The 16,032-nt window shown below is 40.7% G+C and overlaps 1 long non-coding RNA gene across 2 annotated transcripts in view; it reads right to left on the bottom strand.

The window, feature by feature from the left end:
• The window catches only part of LOC116094277, a 23,363-nt gene extending 8,650 nt beyond the window's left edge, over positions 1–14,713 (bottom strand). The window contains exons 1-4 of one of the 2 annotated variants that reach the window (XR_004120020.1): positions 14,193–14,713; positions 13,846–14,050; positions 8,379–8,577; positions 4,070–4,228 (exon numbers count right to left, since the gene is read on the bottom strand). This is a non-coding gene — a long non-coding RNA (uncharacterized LOC116094277). Of the gene's footprint in view, positions 1–4,069; positions 4,229–8,336; positions 8,578–13,845; positions 14,051–14,192 lie in introns of those variants that run through there. The other variant, XR_004120019.1, reaches the window with a different exon arrangement.
• Between the last annotated feature and the right edge of the window lie 1,319 nt (positions 14,714–16,032).

Below are 16,032 nucleotides of genomic sequence, written 5' to 3'. Positions count from 1 at the left end.
TCCTGGGATCCTGGGCTTGTTAGATCACCTGGAAGTGTGGTTTTCTCTGTGTGTTGTGGGACTGGCTGAGGAGCATGCACCCAAGGTCTGCTCTGGACCCCAGCCCAGGCAGACCGGAAGGAGCCCAAGTCACTGGGCTGGTGGAGTTCCTGTGTGCCTGGTCCTGCTTGTCCCAGTTACTCCCAGTGTTGAGACAGATGTTGGTTCCTGCTTACCTCTGATCCTGGGTGTGTCAGAGCACCTGGGAGTGGAGCTTCCTGTGGGTGTAGTGGGACTGGCTGCAGAGCTTGCGCCCAAGGTCTGCTCTGGACCCCAGCCCAGACAGACCAGAAGGAACCCAAGTCCCTGGGCTGGCACAGTTTCTGTGTGCCTGGTCCCACTGGTCCCAGTTACTCCCAGTGTTGGGACAGATGTTGGTTCCTGCTCACCTCTAATCCCAGGTGTGTCAGAGCACCTGGGAGTGGAGCTTCCTGTGGGTGTTGTGGGACTGGCTGCGGAGCATGAGTCCAAGGTCTGCTCTGGACCCCAACCCAGACAGACCAGAAGGAACCCAAGTCCTGATCTTTTTATCAGTATGAAATGCCCTCATCTTAGATGACATCCTTTGTTCTGAAGATTTTTCTTTTTTTCTTCTTAAAGATTAATTTTACTTTTAATCATGTGTGTATGAGTATGGGTATGTGTCCATATGTGAGGGTAAGTCTCTGTGGCATCCAGAGGAGGAGAGTTTCAGAGCCCCTGGAGCTGGAGTTACAGACAATTTTGAGTCCCCTGATTTGAGTGCTGGGAGCTGGCTCTGTGTCCTCTGGAAGAGCACTACACTGTTAATCCATAAACCATCTCTCTAGCCCCTTGAAAATTTTTCTTGAGCATTAAAAAAAGACTGGTGAATTGTTAATTGAAAAAGTTGGTGAATGACTTCATGGATAGACCATCTTAACACACACACCATTTCTTAAATGAATGTAACATGTTTTCTGTGGGCTGAGAATAAAGTCACTCACTCAAGTCAAATAGCTCTGAGCATAGCAGGAAGTCTGTATCCAAAAATCATGCCTATAATTCACTCCTTGGTGCAGCAGAACTGTCAACTCTCAGCTTTACTATGATGGAGGTAAAATCCTTTGGTGATGTGATGGTCATTGAAATACAGCCTTATTACAATGAAATCCAATATCTAAAAATTGTTCTTATTTTGGGCTTGTATCACAGTAAGAGCCAAGATTTTAAGCTCTACTAAATACAAAACAAGCAAACAAACAACAAGACTTTATATATTTATGTTCATTTAAGAAAATACTAGTAGTGATGTATTATTTTGAAATGTACAGTTAATATGTTTGGAGTTATTTAAAATTTATATTGAGAAAAACATGTATTTTCAGTATTGCTGTAGACAAGCATCTACATAACACTGTTAAATTGATTGTTGTTTTATATCAAACAACTTTTATAATACTCATTTTTATTGTTATAATATTTTATAAATTTTAAAGAATATGACAAAAAAAGATATTGTAGGTATTGAAGAGAGGGTCTCTGGGAGCAGTTGGGGTACAAAAGGGGAACAAGAATGTGATTTAATTCTATTTACTTAAAATATGTTTTTAAATGTTAACCAATTCAGATAAATTAAAGTCCTTTGCCCATTTGAAAGGTTGGTTGCTTTGTTTTCGTTGTTGTAAGATGATTGATCAACCAATCAATCAGTAGGTGGGTGGGTACATAGACAGGTATTCTGGATTTAAAACCCTCTTGGGTTTTAAATTGGATTTGGAAATATTTTCCCCACCCTCTAGGTTGTCTTTTCTCTTCTGGTAGCTGGCATTCTGGAGAGGTATTGGAACCTTTATGAGGTAAAGCCTCTCTGAAAGAATCACTTCACTGGGTTTCCTCACAGCTTGTTCCTCCCTCCCTCCAGTGCACTCTTTCCAGCATAGATAAAAACTTGATCAGTCAGCTTTCTGCTCCTGCTGCCGTGCCCTCCCTGCCCTGATGGACTGTATTGTTCTAGAACCTAAGCTAAAATAGATAATGTCTTCCTTGGATTGCTTTTGGTAGAGTATTTTATCCCAACAAGAGAGAAATAACAGACTGTCGAGATGGCTCAGTGGGTAAGAGCACTGACTGCTCTTCTAAAGGTCCTGAGTTCAAATCCCAGCAACCACATGGTGGCTCACAACCACCCGTAATGAGATCTGATGCCCTCTTCTGGTGCATCTGAAGTCAGCTACAGTGTACTTATTTATAATAATAAATAAATCTTTGGGCTGGAGCAAGCAGGGACTGAGCAAGTAGAATTGCCTGGAGCAAGCAGGGTTGATCAGAACAAGCAGGGCTCCTAAAAATTTAATACCCAGCAGCCACATGAAGGCTCACAACCATCTGTACAGCTACAGTGTACTCACATACATTAAATAAATAAATAGATAGATAGATAGATAAATCTTTGAGAGAGAGAGAGAGAGAACTAACTAACCCACTGCTCTATCTTCCCTACAGTCCCCTTGAGACCTGTACATCAGCCTTCTCATCCTTCTTTATATGTGTCAAACCTGGTTTCACCTGGGATTTTCACACACAATCCTCACCTGGAAACTTTTATCTTTCAGGCTATATAAATGACTTGTTTTCTCACTTTCTCATGAATTTTGTTTAGATCGGACATCCTCTTAGGGCCTTTCGGTACTCTCTAAAAGCAGATATTACGCAAGTATGTTGTTACCTAGCCCTTTATCCTGACTATTTTCATAACACTTTCTACTCCTTGAAATCACATTATAAACTCAGAGTTTATTTAGTGTTCTCAGAAGCAGAATATCTGCTCCCAAGAACAGGGGTGTTATGTTATTGTTGTATTTCCAGTTCCAGGGGTAAAGATCTACTGCCTGTGTGAATATCCTTAGATACATAGTCTTTCCATGGTTTGTTTTAATTATCTAATCATCAATTAAAATCCTGAAGAAGAACATAATAGAGCTTTCAAATATCCCCACTTTTTCCAAATAGAATATTGTGTTTTATGTCCCCAGCTATTGAGCCAAGCTGGAAAATGTCCTGAAGAAGGAACTCATTTAGCCTGAAGAATAAATGCATGAACTTTTGTTGTGATTATTGTTGTCTGTACAGAATATTAACATGAAGTAAAACTTCAGTGAACTTCTTGTTTAGCTCTCGGCCCTTCAAATAGAAAGGCACAGGGCATTTTTTTTTTTGCCTTCTCAGTTCACATTGAACTTCCTGTTCACAGAAGTGCTGAACTCGTGCTCAAACCTGCCCATTAAGCATTAGGTAAACTGCCAGATCAGTGGGTTTAGCACAAGACATCTAGATTTTAATAAATAAGATTTACAGTCAACTCACTGTGAAAGCTACATATGGTAATCTGTAATCAGCTTAATGGAGTCTGAATAATTATATACAACCCTTTCTTAGGGACTATATTTTTACATCATGTGTACAGTTTTGAAAGTTAAACTGGGTGGTGGGGCACATGCCTTTAATCCCAGCACTTGGGAGGCAGGTGGATTTCTGAGTTTGAGGCCAGCCTGGTCTACAGAGTGAGTTCCAGGACAGCCAGGGTTACACAGAGAAACCCTGCCTCAAAAACAAACAAACAAACAAACAAAAACAAAAAACAAAAAAAAAAGGAAAAAGAAAAGAAAATTAGCTTTAAAAACTTCCTGGGATATCTAGTTATTTCTTAAATATATATATATGTATATATATATATATATAATATTAAATCTATTAATATAAGCAACAATGTAAACTAATATCATGAAGACCTGCACTACATTTGTAGCATGTGTGACCATTGCAATTATTAGCACCTGTTATTAACATGTATGTTAGTTCTTGACAACTTTAGCAATGCTTACATATTTTTTCAGAGTAAACTATAAGAAAATGTATGGTCAAGTGCTTTTTTTCAAAGTTGGCAACTGGACTTAAGGATGTGCCACTGTGAGATTGCTCCCATGTGCTATGGGGGACGGGGGGACATGACTTTATCACAGCTTTGAGAAAGATTTATACTCATAGTTCCCATGTTTTGAAATGTAACTACCTTTAGAGTCAGGAAGCCGTAGAGCAAATCATAATTCCGCATTTTCCCCTCTGTCACTGATATTTTGTGTAGACTTTGTGTTGTAACATAACACATGGTCTTGAAATGTAACTAGCTATTTTTCTGATGATAAAAGTGGTACATAATCATGATGGAAAACTGTGGAAAGAATCATAAAAGACAAAAGTGAGTGAAGATTTCAGCTATGAACTGAGTGAAGACTTTGTAAATAACCTAAGCATTGTTAAATTATCAATGCATGCATCTTTATGCCTTAAAATAGCTTTATATATTATTTTCATTGAACATTGAAAGAGTTTTCTTATATTAATGGGAAAGTGCCTGCATGTAATATTCCATGCATATGTACAACATAATTGTACTGTCCCTAATTCCAATACTTAACAGATTTCCCTAAATTTCAGATATTCTAATACTGAAATTTTATGCACTAATTAATATCAATAACTATTTGTTTTAAAAAACATTAATACATTAGAAGCAGGATTCCATTCAGCTGGTAAAATGCTTGTCTTGCAAGCATGAAGACCTGAGTTCAATTCCCAGCACATAGGCAAAAAGCTCGATTTCATGGCTGATGTTTGTAACTCTATGCTGGGGAGATGCAGACACAGCACTAGCCTGCCTGCCTACTTGGCCAGTTCCAGGTACTAAAGGCCGCACTCTGCCACAAGAAAACAAGCTGGACTGCTCCCAAAGAACAACAATAAGGTTACTCTCTGGTGGCCACATGCACAAGCATATACTACCTGTGTATCCGTACATATGAACATAAGCATATACTTACCTGTGTATCCGTACATATGAACATAAGCATATACTACCTGTGTATCCATATATATGAACATGTACACATAATCAGTTAATTAATTAACATAGAGGTGGCATTCTGTGACACAGTTCTGAGCTTCTTCTCCAGATCAAGTGTGATAAATTATCTGGATGAAGGCAGATGCCTCATCTCATCTCTGTTGTCAGGGCATCCCTGAACATTTTTTGTAAATATGATAGCTAGCAATAATGGTCTCATTATACTTCACTTTGTTTTTATTTTACTATTTACTTCTTTTCTGTAAGTAATATCAGTTTCTGCCAATTTTGCTGTTCGTATTTCTTTTTCTTACGGTTTTATAATGCTGAAAATATTAATTTGTTACATTTTTTCTCATATGTATTTTCCAACAATTTGCAGACTGTGTGCTGTATTCATTCTTGTAGTAAAGGAGCACATCCTTTCATATAGATGTGTTTCAATATAATGGGAAGAATAAAACTGCCTCTCCCAACTTAAAAGTTCTTAACCAGGGATTCAGCTAGATTAGCATAAGCCGTATTAACTTTTAACTGACTAGTTAAAGGTGTGGCCTTTAAGTATAATTTTGTACATCATTCAAGTCTCCTTCTTTTCTACATAGGTAGAATAAGGCAGGTTTGAAGGTTAGTGAGAATAGATTTGAGAGTGGAGGAAAGCAATGGCCTTTGCCCTGCCAAATGAGATGCTGACTTGAAATGGAAATTGCACAGCACATGTCGAGGTGTCTGAGACTTTATTTTCAGTTTCTCCCAAGTGGCTCATGCTATACAGCCTCTGATTCACAGAATATGAGTGAGTCTGTATTTGTGTGTGTGAGCATGTGTGCGTGTGTGTGTGTGTGTTTATACGTGTGTGACTATGACTGTGTATATGCCTCTGTGTATCTGTGTGTGCGCTTTTGTATGCTTGTGTATGTATGTGTATGTCTGTGTGTGCCTGTGTGTATGAATAACTATGTGCATGTGTGTGTGTGTCAGTGTGCCTGTCTCTGTGTGTGTTGTATAAAAATGTGTCATGTGTGTGTATGTGTGTGTGTGTGTGTGTGTGTGTGTGTATATCTGAATACTTAGTGGGAAATGGATGTGATATGAATGTGGATGCAACTGATCTAAGTGTGAATCATCCCCTGCTCATGGGGATTCATTCAAAGGAAAAAACAAAAAGGTGGAAGTCTTTGATTAGTATTAGCAAGAATGATCTTAAAGGGAACTAAATTTAGAATGTCCACCCACTCCCAATCAGTTTGTTTTATTATGTAGAGTTTTTAACATCAGTAATTATCACATCTTATTTTCTGTTCCAATCTCTTAGGAAGCATTGCTCCCAGCAAAGAGACCTAGGTTTGGCATTGAGTCTTGTATGTTACATGAGAACAGCATCCCAAGGTTTTAGCTTCTAGGCTGCTGCTTTTTCTGAATCTTGGGGCAAGTCATAATAAAAGCACCGCATGTTTCATTCCATTCAGCAAAACGCAGATCTTGTCATAACACTGAGGACAAGGAGATGAGGAGAGGAGAGAGGCACACACTCTCCTTATTAGCAGGTCATGTGGAGAGGGCAAAGAGCTCCCTGCTAAGGGGTCTCTGGGGATCTAGAACAGTGGTCCTCAACCTTCCAAAGGTCCTAATTGTGGTGACCCACAACTATACAATTATTTTGTTGCTAGTCTAAAACTAACTTTGCTACTGCTATGAATCATAATGTACACATGCAGGCTATCTGATATGTGACCCCTGTGGATGGGTCGTTTGACCCCCCCAGAGGGATTGTGACCCACAGGTTGAGAAATACGGGTCTAGAAGGTAACCAGGAGCCATGATCCTGTGACCCAAGAAGGATCACAAGACATTAAGATCTCCTTCTGAGAAGATATTTCTCTAAGCAAGACTTTTTTACTCAAGGAATGTCCTTCCTTCTCCATAGACTGCTGACTAGTCATCCTCTGGGGATGGGAGAGGACTGAGGAGTTCATGTGCGGAGTTGGGTTCTGAATATTTGTCTGTGCACCAGTTAACAAAGAATCAGAAACAGCCACCAGGAGGTTGGGAGTGAGAAGAACTCAGTTTCACTCTTCCATAAGTTTCTTCTACACCACTAGACTTTTTGTGTAATTAGCTGTATATTAATGCAGTGATTCTGAAGTATGTCATAGACAGAAACATTTCTCTTAGCCTAGTCTCTTCTTTTCATATTTCCTTTTCATAGACAAAGGTCTTCTATGCTGAGTTTTTTTTTCCTTAATATGGTTTCCACTGTTTAATCGTTTCCTATGGAAGTATGTTTATGGTTATGGGGTCTGTGCTGCTGCCCTGCTGAGAGTAAAATATGTAGTAAAATGCCATCTGGGTTTTGTCAAGCAATGAATTAAAACACAGGATACATAAAGAAAGGCTTTAAGAAGAACACATATGGGATTGTAATTAACGGGAGTTGGTTATACTCCAACAACCATGTAGTCCCTATGGCTTGTGAGGGCCCAATGCTCTCTTGAAGACAGATATTATTTCTCACAACGTTCTTTGTTACACACTTCAGAATCCTTCCTGAGAAAGGACCTCCAATTTGCCACAGCTGCTGATAGAAAAATTGGAACTGAGGCCACACAAACCCACTGGTGGCGATTCTGAGTCTCCTACCAACTCCACCCATTTGCGGAGAGCAGTGATTTAGGCAACAGAAGCAGCCGAGGTAGTACTGGAAGGTGACAGGCACAGCAGACAATGCCACCATGGCCACACGCTCCAGAGTGACTTCCTATATCTACCCATGTGTCCCTGAGGATCTATGAAGCTTCCAGACTGAGGGTCAAATGTTTTCTTACCACTGTTTCCATTTTTCCTAATCCTGTTTCTCTCCCCCCTTTCTTTCTCTTTCCTACAGCATCCTCTTTGCTTTTTTTGAGATTATAATATAATTTAAACATTTCTCCCTGGCCTTTCCTCCCTTTAAGCCCTCCATATACTCCTTCCCCCTCTCTTCTTTCATTAATTAATATTGCATGCATATGTGAATATACATATATTTTCCTACATACAACTTTATTTCTCCAAGGGTGAGATGGCAACACAGTAACAAGTTAAACACCACTTTGTTTCCAGTTCTCCCCTTATTAAACATGGACTTTCAGAAAACAGAAAAATCCTCACATCGCATACATTCAGTTTCCCTGATTTGGATCTATGATGAGGACATTCTGACTCTGGGTTCGCTACCATTTTACTTTTGATATAAAAAAAAAAAAATGGTTTCCAGCCAGTGTGGTGGTGCAAGACTTTAATCCCAGACAGAGGTTGGCAGATCTTTATAAGCCTGAAACCAGCTTGTTCTACATAGAGAGTTCCAGGGCATCAGGGGCTACATAGGAAAACCCTTTCTCAAAAAATAAACTTCTTTTTAGTAATAGTAAAGTTGAAAACCCAAACTGTACAGAGAGATCTAATAATAGGTGTCTTTATTAGCAATTAAAGAAAGTACCCTTGTAATTCATCTTCTCCACTGTTTGAATGAGAGCTCTTGAAAGTGCTTACTCTTATCTGCGAATGTGAACAGGGAGTTCATGCTGCTGTCATGTGCATGCCTGTGTTATCACACTGCAATGCTGACCACTCAGCTGTGTTGGAGACTGCTGAACTGACGGAGCAACCTCCCCTCCAAATGTGTATGTTATCCAGAACTGTAAGAAACAAAGAGCCATAAACATAAGATAAAACATGTTAGTTGTCAAGATTACCATAGTTCTTTGTTCCCAAATATTCTGGCCATGTGTGTGAAAGAGCATAACCAGCTATCTAGCTAGAAGGTTTAATTAGCCAAGTGAAGGCAAACTGTTGATGCTGGACCAGCTACAGGACAATGAGTCAACCCATATGCTTTCTGTCACTGGAATGTGAGCTTATAAACAGTCTGTCTATGGGGAAAACTCACAGATGAATGATACATGAATTTTGGCAGTAGCTCATGATCAAAACTGGCAAGATCTGAGGAAAATATTGACATTGATGAAACTAGTTGAGCAGTCTAGAAATCCTCCTGGACCAGAGAGATTTTAAATTGAGCCTTTTTGGATGGGAGAAGGGTAACGAATGGAAGCAAAAGCTTTTCAGATTTGTCCAAAGACTCTAGATTGTGTGTGTATGTGTGTGTGTGTGTTTCTTTTTTGCTTTTTATTAATGATTCTGCAAAGGATGGCGGGTGGTGAATAGTTATGGACAAAGGAAGGAAAATGTTCTGTTAACCTACAGCTCCAAAGCCTATTGATCCCCATTTGGGCATGAGAACTCTGCCTGCCTATTGATTCCCATTTGGGCACAAGAACAAGACTGTTGCCTTGATTCGCTCTGACTCAGGAGCTCTCACGCCTGGCCCAGGCCTTCTCAGAGAGCTGTGGGGGATGGGAAGGGAAACAGTTGGTGGCATCTCACAGAGCTTGCATTCCTAAGTCATCAGTGCCAGCCAGAAGCTCATTCCCCAATTGTTCTGGAGATGAGTGGGACATGGCAGCAAGCCCAGAATAGCAGCGCTGCTCACCTGACTATTTATGTCAAAATCCTGCTGGAGAGAGAGCTGCCTGTTTATTTCAGTAAGGCAGTCTTGAGGCTTTGGTTATCAAGAGTTTTTGTGCTGGGACCATGGCATCTATGTCTTACGACTGAGCTATCACTTGAGAATAGCTATGTATATACTTGTTAACCAAGGGGGAAATCTTCCTTTGTTCAGCAGCCATTTTTGAGCATTTGCTACACTCTATGCAAGTCACAGAGAATGCAAAGATGCATAAGATATTCTAGGTGGCGCTCTCGATTTAGTAGGAAAGTGACATATGAACAGATAAGCTATTACACAATGAAGTTCATATTATAAGTGGAACAAAAGGCTCTGCTAGTCCTTAAACAGATGGACTTGGCCGGCAGCTTCAAGGAATGGCTTATGTAAGGACTGAATGGAGACTCTGTTTAAAGATATTTTCTAGCTGAAAAAAAAAAAACAAACAACAACAACAAAGGAATTGGAAGAGTCAGGCATGTTTATAGAACTGATTGTGCTTATATTTCATGAATATACATTTACTCATCAACATGATATACAAACTCATCAACATGATACATTAAACATATAAATCCTTTTGCATGTCAATCAAATATAGCCACATTGGCATCTGGAGAGATGATTCAGTGGTTAAGAACATTCACTATTCTTGCAGAGGACCCAGGTTCAGTTCTTAGAAACTGATGTGGTGACTAACAACCATCTATAATATTAGTTCCAGAGGATCTGTCAGCTTCTGGCCTCTGAGGGCACCATACATACACATGGTATACTTATATACTTTCAGGCTAAACACACATAGACATAAAATAAAAAATAAATCTTTAAAAAACTATCTAGACATAACTTAAAAGTCATGAGATAAACTGGAAAGAAAAAAGATAATTTGCCAGATCAGGGTCCCCTCTCTCTCACTTCCTCCCAACCCCCCTTCCCCTGTCCCTGTCTACTTTCCCTCCTGGGTCCCTCCCTTCCTCCCCACTTGTGATTGCTTTCTTTATTGGGTGAGGGGAATGGACTGAAGCCCTGAGGATCAGCAGAAAGAATGGAAACAGGCAAGCTTGAGAAATAGGAGGTTGGGGGGAACCCCCCCCCCCAGAATGCACCAGAGACCTGGGAGGTGAGAGACTCTCAGGACTCAAAGGGAGGGACCTTAGATGAAATACCTGTCAGTAGGGAGAGGGAACTTATAGAGCCCACGTCCAGCATGAAGACAAGACATCAAGTGAGGGATGGGGTTGCCATCCCACAGTCATATCTCTGACCCATAATTGTTCCTGTCTGAAAGAATTACAGGGATGTAAATGGAGAGGGGCTTGAGGAAAAGAAGGTCCAGGGACAGGCCCAAAGTGGGATCCAGTTCAAGGGGAGGTCCCAAGGTCTGATACTATTACTGAGGCTGTGGAGCGCTCACAAAAAGGGACCTATCATAACAGCTCTCTGAAAGACCCAGCAAACAGCTGAGTCAGATGCAGATATTTGCACCCAACCAATGGACAGAAGCAGCTGACCCATGTTGTTGAATCAGGGAAGGCTGAAAGAAGCTGAGGAGAAGAGAGATCCTGTAGGAGGGCCAACAATCTCAATCTGGACTCCCGAGATCTCTCAAACACTAGACCACCAAACAGACAGCATATACCAACTAATATGGGGTCTCCAACACACATACAGTAGAGGACTTCCAGGTCTGTGTTTATTCAGAGATGATGCATCTAACCCTCAAGAGACTGGAGGCCCCAGGGAATTTAGAGGTCAAGTGGGGTAGGGGGTAGAGATATCCACGTGAAGCCAGTGGGGTGGGGAGGAGGGATAGGATGTGGAACAGTCGGAGAGTAGGTGGATGGGAATAAAATATGGAGTGTAAAAAATTTTTTTTAAATTTTTTAAAATTAAAAAAAAAAAAAAGCCTGTGACAGTGGAAAGAAACAGTTCCAGATAAGAATATCAGAGAAGATGCTCAAGGAGAAACCTAGGTCTGGATTGGAAGTTTTTTTTTTTAAGATTTATTTATTTTTATTATATGTAAGTACAACTGTAGCTGTCTTCAGACACACCAGAAGAGGGCATCAGATCTCATTACAGATGGTTGTGAGCCACCATGTGGTTGCTGGGATTTGAACTCAGGACCTTCAGAAGAGCAGTCAGTGCTCTTAACAGCTGAGCCATCTCTTCAGCCCCTGGAACGTGTTTTATAGGCCAGGTGACAACACTGGGTTCCTTTCCCTGAAGGGAGTGGGAAGCCATGAAAGATTTATAAAGATAAAAGCACATGCTTGGATTTATGGTTAAACATATAAACTCAGACTATGGTGGAAGAAAATGAATTGAGTCAGGGAGAAACCCGTCAGTAGTAGCACAGAGCTGGTGGCAAGAGCAGGAAAATCACTAACCTTGAAAATAACTGGCACTGGTAGCTGTAAAGCAATGTGCTTATGGCGAGAGTTCTACTTGTCGAGCACAGGACAGAGAACTCAATGAGAGAAGCTGAACACAAATAAAAGTAGCATGTTTTGCCCACGGTCATGACATACCCTTCTTCTTTTATGGCCTAGCGCCTCTCAAGTCTATATGATAAATAACATTTCAGAGTGAGCAGCGGTTGCCTGCTTACACTTTATGGCTCCAATTATGTTAGAAGAAACAACACTTGCAGGCCAACATGAAGCGATGCCCTTGCTATACTACCAGGAAATGCTCTCCCAGAGCTATATCCCCAGCATCCAATCTAAGCTTAATAAATGGTGGGGAGCAATTCAAAGATGCTGCCTTGAAAAATGGTCCTGGGTAAAGCAAGAACAGCTGAGGTCCAGTGCATAGGAAGGAGGGAGAAGGCAACTGCTCGACTGAGATTAATATGTGGCAGTTGTTTAATAAATACTGTTCATGGCTATCTACACTCTGAGGAGGTGCTAATGGTTGGAACATGACCATAGAGACTCAGAGGAATGGCTTTTTAAAAAAACAATTATGGTTACAGAGCAAGAACAACAACAATGAAATTGGGAATCAGTCACATCTGGGCATTTCTCCATCCAAGGGAAATGTCTGAGCATGCGTCCTGCCTGAAGTTGTGAGCTCTGTGAAGACTTTTTTTCACCAGTGTCCCTCGGGGTTGTCCCAGAAGGGAGCTGGAGTACTGCAGCGGCCCACGTCTGAACGGCACCTACATCTGTGAACCACAGCTCTTGAGGCCAAAGGGTCATGCTCGGACCCAGAAGACTTCTTATGACAAGCAGAAATAATGGGCAATTGGAGATGTCTTCATGTTACTTATTTGTATCTTTAGGAAGGACCTTCTCAGGTCTGATCACACGTATAGCACTTGCATTTGATGATGGAGTGTTAGTGTGTACATTCACTTTCCTGGCTTGAGATAAACAACATCCAGCTTGAGACAGGGCAGCTCAGTCTATCGTCAAATGTTCAGTTTCTTAACAGTCCCAATACCAAGACAAGAGCTGACTCTCAAAGAGAAATAGCTGCATACAGACAACAAGATCACCTTGTTCCAAAATCCCAAGTCCCTTTGCTATGATTCACCTATGAGTACCTGCCAGAGACCCTAAACACCATCCCTATCTAGCATCAATACCTCAAGTGCCATTGAATCTGCTGTATCACCTGGTACAAGTGGCATAGAAGCCTGTGAAGAACGTTGCATTTATTAAAGAGTTTTCCTCACATTCCCTGACCCACTTAAATCTAAGAGTCTTCCAAGTCATCAGATATATGTACCATGGTTACATACTAAAGTTAGGGGAGTAATGCTTCCTAAATTTGAATATACCACTACAAATTGTACTTATTAACTTATATATAGATATAGATATAGATATAGATGATAGAAGATAGGTGCAAGAACCTATCCTTCACCTTAGATCAATGGTTCTCAACCTTCCTAATGCTAAGACTCTTAATACAGTTCCTTATGTTGTGGTAACCCCAACTATAAACTCATTTTTGCTGGTACTTTATAACTGTAATTTTGCTACTATTACGAATCTTAATGTATATATCTATGCTTTTTCTATGGTCTTAGGTGACTCCTGTTGAAGGCTCATTCACCTCCCTAAGCAGACATGGCCCACAGGATAAGAAACCCTTTCCTTAAAGGGAACATCTCTTAGGTCTTTCAGTTTTGGTTGGACTTATTTCCTACCATCTAATGGAATGCTTTATTGGCAAGTCTAGAGTGTTACCAAGTGAGCAATGTTTATTGTGGAAGAGACAAAAGACCAAGATCCCTACAAGCTAACTTATGACATGGGGTATAAAGGCCCTTGAGGTAGAAGAGTGAGGTGTCTTGACAGCCTTGCCAGTAGAAAGCAAATTGCTTCTGCTGATCTTTATGGATGAGAAGCAGTAAGAAGGTATTTAGTTTTAACTGGTGTCTTACCAATCACCTCTTTCAACAGTATGTTCATTCAGGGACTTCTTGAGCATCTATACATGCAAAACTGACTCTTCACTGTTGAGCCACCCAAAGCAGTGAGGCTAAGTCTTGATGGACTGAAGGACATGTCAAAGATCTGAGCAGGGTAACTAGGAGACTTGAGGAGTTTGCATTGAGGAGTAGTGCAAAGAACTTCTCACTTTTGCCACTAAAGGAAGCAAAACATGAGGTAATATTTACAGTTAGCTTAAGCAAATATAGCATATCAAAAGAATACACCTAATGTTTTGACTCATGAATATGATCTTTGTCCTGTTTAAGAGTCAAGAATACACCTCCTCAGCCATTACCTTTCCCACAGAGACAGCGTGAACATGTCGGGGCACTCTCTTCATACCCTTGCTTTCAAGTGCAACTGAAGATAACTGAAAGTGTGATAGCTTTGAGTTATCACGGTTTGTACAACTGCACTTAGAAAGATGCTTTGTGGGAAGAGCTTTTTCAACTCTGCCCCGTGCTTAATTCACAGTTAAGTTCACAACTTTCTTATCCAGGCTCCCGCACTGCACATGCCACCTGTATTTCATTGCTGAGTGAACTGTACACTTCTTCTCTGTCTTCATTCACAGCACCTTGTTTCCAAAGTACATAAGTTGTCTCTGGTTGCCCACAGACAGCATGGTGAAGAGGAGTGCTACCACCACTGCCTTCTCTGTCTCAATCGGCACCTTGTTTGAGAAGATAGTAGACAATATTCCCTTGGAATCTTGGGCAGCCTGTGACTTTTATAACTTCAAGAGCATTAGCTGAAGGAATCTCAGACAAACATAAAATAGAACTTTCTCATGCTGAAACTGATGACTTTTGTTCATCAGTGAATTGCAACTGCGTTCATTACACACTTTGATGTCACAATTAGTGACATCACCTACCAACCTACCATGAGAGTAACCAAGTCAGGTTGTTAGTAACAATAGGCAACATGAAGAGCTGCTCTGTTTTCAACGTATGTATGATCTACCCTGTAAGCACCAAGACTGAGGTACTGGAGCTCGTTGTCTCTGACTCTTAGAGGCATTCCTGTCACATTTGCAGGATTCTATGAGGCTTACCTATGGAAACTTCCAGGCCAAAAGCATTTGAAGCTTCCTGTCTTCAAGAACCTCTAAGGGGTTCTCATGCTTTCTCTTTTTGCCATCTCTAGAAGGTTAGAGTCCATGATGGTGGGGCAGAGGCACCATGGAGCAGGAAGTGTGGATGCTGAAAGCAGAAGCTGTGGGATCTCATCTACCGACTTCTAAGAGCATATATCCCAATTACACATCCTGAAGATGGCAAAGTGAAAAAGATGAGTTTTAGGGATCCATTGGACCTACTGCAAGCAGACTTTTGGTGGAGATCCTATCGTCCCATTGTCCTGTATCACTCCTAAGTAGAGGGCCACAGTGCTGTTTGTAGCCACCTAAAATCGGTGCCAAATCAAAGCCAGTGTCTGATAGGCCCTTCAAAATCAGTGAAAGGCTATAAATCCTTTGGGAAATGATCAGAAAAAAATTACCAGCAAAACCTTGAAGAATTGTAGCAAGGTCAGGGGACCTGGCCTCCCCATTATTTCAGGGACTCTGTGTCTGTAAATTGGTCCCAGTCTAGAAATTGTTTGAGGGGCCATGGTCTATTGGTATAATCCAATAGAGCATTTTATTAACTTGTTCTGGGATTGTTCTGCCTATAGATCAAATGTCCTCATAAAGTTTTAAGGATTGATTGATGTTCAAAAATAAATAAATAAATAAATAAACCCAAAACCAAAACAGATCTTACTATGTAGCTCTGGCAGCCCTGAAACTTAGCTTTATGAAGAGCAGGTTGGTTTAGAACTCACAGAGCCTTCTGCCTGCCTCTCCTCTTCAGGGCTAAGGTAAAATGCATGCACCACTATGGCAGCTGAGGAACTATATTTCTGTTTGTAGCATGATGCTTTGGAATTTAAGTGGATTTCATTTATTCACAGATTTGGGCTCTGGCATGTAAAACTGAATTTCACATATTTGTCTTCAACATTGTACTAAGTGTGAGAAACTGAATTAAATTTGGAAATTGCAGAGAGGTCACTTAATGGCATCAGCATACTGTGGTCACATTTATTTTTAGGCCTTTCTATGTTATCTTGTGCACAGAGTTGTTTGGGGG

This window comes from Mastomys coucha, unplaced genomic scaffold (assembly GCF_008632895.1).
Source record: "Mastomys coucha isolate ucsf_1 unplaced genomic scaffold, UCSF_Mcou_1 pScaffold16, whole genome shotgun sequence".
In the NCBI taxonomy this organism is placed as follows: domain Eukaryota; kingdom Metazoa; phylum Chordata; class Mammalia; order Rodentia; family Muridae; genus Mastomys; species Mastomys coucha.
Note: the sequence above shows the minus strand (reverse complement) of the source record. Positions and strands in the feature narration are given on the sequence as shown.